Consider the following 6,000-nt stretch of genomic DNA (forward strand, 5'->3'; position numbering starts at 1 on the left):
GTTTATCTTTATGTTGGTAAATAATACTGTTGGTGCGGAATTTAGCACCCCCAACATACCGATCTGAACCAGAAAGATAAATTGATTACTTAACCGGGAATCCGGTTCAGAGTCCTAAATGATGATCTACTTAAGGCCTGTTCGGACGAAGAGGCCCAACCCCATTGATGAAAAGCCGACTTCTTGATTCGCTCGACGGCCGACTTGAGGAAGAAATGAGAACTTTCCATATCTTGTTTCGGGCTACAAGGAAAGTTAATATATTTTGTGATCAAACGAAATTGTATAAAAGGGGAGAGACTTCTCCATTGTAATCTATCCAACAATTAATACAATTCTTCTACTTTTACTTGTTCTTAAGCGAAAATCCTAACTTCTTCCTCAAGAGATTTCGATTCCCTTTTGCTAACTAGTTTAGATTCGTGTTCTTAGAGAGATAGCTTTACTGAATTTGTTTTCCCCTTCAAACAAATTCATTGTGTGAAACCCAATTTCTACAATTGGCGCCATCTGTGGGGACGCAAAATTGTCTTTACAAGTCAATTTCTCAAGAACTAACAACGATGTCTCTGATGTCCAACACAGAGGCAAATCGCACCTCTTCAAATGTATCTGATATCACGGGCCTCACGTCTTCCCAGGGTAATACCGTAGCACGAGGTGATGCTCCAACCACGCAATGCACCGCCATATATGTTCGTCGCAACACCACCGCTTCGGTAGATTTGACCGATAACCGCACCAAACTCCCAACTTAAACCGGACTCGAAGGCAACCTCGACCAGGGGGTGGAGCGAACCCGCGAACACCCGGACGATCTCGAAGCAGAGCGCTCGTACGAACAACCTTCGAACGGGGAAACGACGCGTCTTACGGAGCAGCAACCTGGCGTCCGAACCGAAGACTCCTTTGATCGTGCAACGATGGCAGTACCAATCCCGCAGGTTGTCTCCATGGAAGACTTTAAGGTCTTGTTCGGCACCATGACCAAGGGAGATCTACCAGATGATCTCTGACACCAACCGCAAAGTCGATGCTGTCGTAACTCAGACGACCCCGTCACCACTCTCTACGGAGCAATCGCTCGCAACCAGGGCAGGCGATCTTACGCGTTATCTCGACTTCTCGGACATACCGACGTCGACCAAGCGGAACGAAGAACTCTTCCTCCCCTGGCGACATCGGTCATCCAGCCGCCGAATCTAAACTCACGGATCCGTGAGACCCCGGTCATCCAGGCCGCCCCTTCAACAAGCATGGGACCTCGCCTTGAGATTGAGGAAATCCAGTCGCAGATTCGCGGCATGAATTCTCTCCTCCATCGGGCTATCAGTACAACCCCTGAAATCGACAGGATTATCGAAGTTACTCGCCGTACTCCTTTCACACAGCGGATCCTGCAGGCCGCCATACCAAACGTCAAGTTGAAGCTCCCAACCTATCTCGGAGATAAGGATCCAGTCGTTTTCATGACGTCGTTCATGGCAACAGTGGCCTAGGCGCGGTTTACTGACGAACAGAGGGATATTGGATGCTGCCAACTGTTCGTCGACAGTCTTTCTGGTCCCGCCTTAACTTGGTTCACAAGGCTTGGATCGATCTCGATCGATAACTACACCCAATTTTCAACAGCTTTCCTTAAGCATTATCGAATTTTCATCGAACGAGGCGTAACGAGTTAGGCTCTCTGGGAGATGGCACAAGAACCAGGCGAGCCCATTGGAAGCTTCCTAGGCAGATTTAAAGAAAAACTGGCAAACGTTTCGGTCCCAGAGGATGCCGCAATCGCCGCTTTCAGAAAAGGTCTACTTCCCGGTTCTGCCTTACGAAAGACCTCAACATCCGAGAACCCAAAGACCTCGATGAAGCGCTACATCGAGCCTCCCGATTTGCACTCGTGGAAGATGAAGATGTCCGGTAGGCCGCGAAAACTGTACCAGAACCTCCAGCTCCCACGAGAGTCAGGAATCGGGAGGAATACAACGAGCCCCAGAAACATCCCGACCCTCAGGACCGAAAGAAGGGGATAGTTCACACAGTTTCCAAAGTCGACGGACACACTAAGTCGGCACCCGATCCAAAGTAATTTTACTGCGACTTCCATATGGTACCTGGCAACTCCACACACGAGTGTATGCACTTAAAGAATTATCTCTATGGAAAATATCTTGCGGGCGAAGTGGAAACCGTTTTTCAACCCCGAGGTTCCCGAGGGGGAAGAGGTCGCCGTGGAGGCTGGCGGGGTGGTCGATCTAATGGTGGTCGGGGCAGGTGGTCGCGGTTATGCAAACAACGGCCCGACTAACCATATTCTACAGCCAGCAAATCAGGTGTTTGCCGACCATCAAGAAGAGACGCCCCAAGAAAACGAGCTACCCGGTCCCCCAAAGAGACAATGGGGACAGAACCCCGAGCGAGCTAACTCCCCTCACCGAGGTCGAATAACCATGATACTTGGCCCGCTAGAAGATTGCACTGATTCCGTTCGGGAATTAAAAAAGAGGGCACGCCAAATTTGCAGTATTCAAGCGGCCTCGGACGAACCCCCGCTCTGTTTGGATCCCATATCGTTCACCGCGGAAGATGCCAAAGGGATTCAACACCCTCACTCGGCGAATTCGACGTCGAAAGAGTCTTGGTGGATACTGGAAGTACCGTAAATGTTCTATTCTGGCAAACATTAGAGAAGATGGGCATCACACCCGAACGTTGACCGGCTACGATGGGATCGGTAAAATGTCGATGGGCAATGTAAAACTGCAAGTGCGTGATGGAAGAGTGACCCGAAAAACTAAATTTGTGGTCGTCGATGCACCCCCAATTTACGACGCCATTCTAGGGTCACCATGGATATACGCGATGCAAGCCGTACCGTCAACCTACCATCTCTGCCTTAAATTCCCTAGCCCAATAGGGATCTCTACGCTATATGGCGATCAAAGGATGACCCAAACTTGTTCCGTCATCGAAAAGAAGCAAAGGAAAAATCAGGAAGCATAACAATTACAAAGCGGGGACCATATCTTTGGTCCCCATAAGCCAGAGCGAGACCTGCTCAAATCTTTGGAATGTCGAATAATCCAAGTAAACATCGACCCTACGGATCTATCACAAACTGTCGGGGTGGGGGCCGAACTGGAGGACAATGTTAAGGCACAGCTCATCGCTTTTCTGCAAACTCGGTCTTCCACATTTGCTTGGTCGACAAAGTATATGGTCGGAATTAGCCCCAACGTCATCTGCCACAGGCTCAATATCGACCCAACATTCAAACTAGTTAGGCAAAAACGCAGGCGTCTGGGTCAAGATCGGGCAAAAGCAGTCCAAGACGAAGTCGAACGCCTACTCAAAGCAGATCAAATAATGGAAGTCCTGTACCCAGATTGGTTGGCCAACCTGGTCGTGGACTTCACCGATGTCAACAAGGTGTGTCCTAAGGATAACTTCCCTTTGCCGCACATAGACCGACTTGTCGAAGCTACAACAGATCGCCATGAGTTCGACGGATCGCAAAAAAACGGCATTCATCACGGACACAGGAACCTAGTGTTATAAAGTTATGCCCTCAACGATGCAGAATCAAGATATCCTACATTAGAAAAATTGGCTCTCGCTGTGATCGCCGCTGCGCGTAAACTTCAACCTTACTTCCAGTCACATTCCATCATCGTGTTTATCGACCAGCCGCTCCGAACTATCCTCCATAGCCCCCTTTAGTCCGGACGAATGGCAAAATGGGCGGTCGAGTTGAGCGAGTACGACATCGAATACCGTTCTCGACCAAGCTTGAATTCACAGGTCCTAGCCGATTTCATTACTGAGCATTCTCCTGAGCTCGGAGATCCAAAACCTAAGGAAAAGCTTTGGACCATGTTTGTCGACGGTTCATCATCTCATCAGGGATCCAGCGTGGGACTCATTCTCCGATCTCCCAGCGGCGAAGTGCTTGAACAAGCATTAAAACTCAATTTCAAAGCATCCAATAACGAAACGGAATACGAGGCTATTCTCGCAGGGCTACGGTTAGCGCGGGGGCTCGGAGTAACACACCTGCAAGTCAACTGTGTTTCCCAGCTGGTAGTCAGTCAGTTCAGTGGTGAATTCGACACTGAGAACGAGCGAATGGGAGCATACCGCCAATTGGTCCGGACATTGTCTGAGGAGTTCATTTCTTTTTCTCTGACAAAAGTTCCGCGAAACGAAAACACATCGGCAGATGCTCTTGCATTCTTGGTAAATTACTCGGATCCAGATTTACGGTGCACAATTCCTGTTGAGTGCGTCGAGACACCCAACATCGATCTAGCCAGCCTGGTCTCCGTTATCAATGACAATTCGGTTTCGATGGAAGTTAACGAGCCTATAGAAGACCTGACGGATGTCACAAAGCCACCCGATGATTGGCAAATCGAGATTAAGCTTTATATCTCCGAAGGAATCGTCCCGCCAGATCGTTGGGCAGCCCGGCGTCTGAAGGCTCGAAGCGGTAGATACATCCTCTTGGATGGCAACTTATACCGTCGCAGTTTGTCCGGAGTTTTCCTTACCTGTGTTAGTCGCGAAGAAGCCGAGCGAATCATGATGGAGGTACACGAAGGCGACGGTGGTAGCCACTTTGGCGGACGGGCGCTTGCTTTAAAGATCAAGAAGGATGGTCATTACTGGCCAACCATGGTTGCTGATTGCGAAGCTTTTTCGGGGAAGTTTGAGGCTTGCCAACGTCACGGGCCAATGCGACACGTGCCACCCGAACTGCTAAGCACTGTTACGGCTCCATATCCTTTCATGCGTTGGGCCATGGATTTCGTAGGCCCTCTGCCGCCTTCGAGATCCAAGAAGTTCATCCTGGTACTCACCGATTACTTCCCCAAATGGGTAGAAGCGGAGTCATTCACCAAGATCCAGTCTTTGGACGTCACTAACTTTATATGGAAAACCATCATATGTCGTCACGGATTACCTTACGAGATCGTCACCGATAATGGTATGCAGTTCACTTTGCTCATTACCAGGCGTTTCTTGAGTAAGTGGCAAATTCGCCTAAGTACATCGACTCCCCGATATCCCCAAGGTAACGGTCAAGCCAAGGCGACGAACACAGCGATTTTTGATGGGCCAAAGAAACGACTTTGTCGGAGGAAAGGCGCGTGGGAAGATCATCTTGATGGTGTATTATGGTCATACCGAACAATCTCTCGGCGATCTACAGGACAATCCCCTTTTTCTCTGGCATATGGGATTGAGGCACTCGCCTCGGCAGAAGCAGGTGTCCCACACTTCGTCGAACCATGATGGTTGATAATCCTAGTCTTAATGACAACATGCTAATCGATCATATCAACTTCGCTGAGGAATTACGCAACCAAGCCTTAGTTCAGATTCAACACTACCAAGATGCAGCAACTAGTTATTATAATAAGACTGTTCGTCAGCGGCGTTTCAGCGAAGGTGACTTGGTCCTACGAGAAGTTTACGAGAATACCAGAGAACCCAACGCCGGTAAACTCGGTGCTCGGTAAACTCGGCGCTCGGTGGGAAGGGCCATATCTCAGATCCAAAGCAGTTCGCCCTGGCGTTTACGAGCTTATGACCATGTGTGGAGAACGAATCCTGAATTCGTGGAACGCGGCGCACTTAAAGCGTTACTATTATTAGGTCGCCCTTATGACCTTACCTAGGGGGTTTCGGGAACCCGACCTCCACCTATGTTTCGTTTGTAGTATGAACTACGACTGGCTTGATCCCTGTTTCAGCGTACGTAGGCAATTCCTCATCTTTTGTTAAAGATTGAACAAATGCAGCTAGAATTTCAATAAAGTTTATTTTTGTCGAGATTCCCATTGAATGTGTGAGTCAATTGCATACAGTTCGACATAAATAAAACTTGACTAAAACAGGAAACAGAGTCGAAATTTCCATTGAATGTGAGTCAATTACATTCAGTTCGGCAGCTCAGCATCGCTAAAGTTTCACAAAAAAAAAAAAAAAAAAAAAAAAAAA

This window comes from Camelina sativa, chromosome 6 (genome assembly GCF_000633955.1).
Source record: "Camelina sativa cultivar DH55 chromosome 6, Cs, whole genome shotgun sequence".
NCBI lineage: Eukaryota > Viridiplantae > Streptophyta > Magnoliopsida > Brassicales > Brassicaceae > Camelina > Camelina sativa.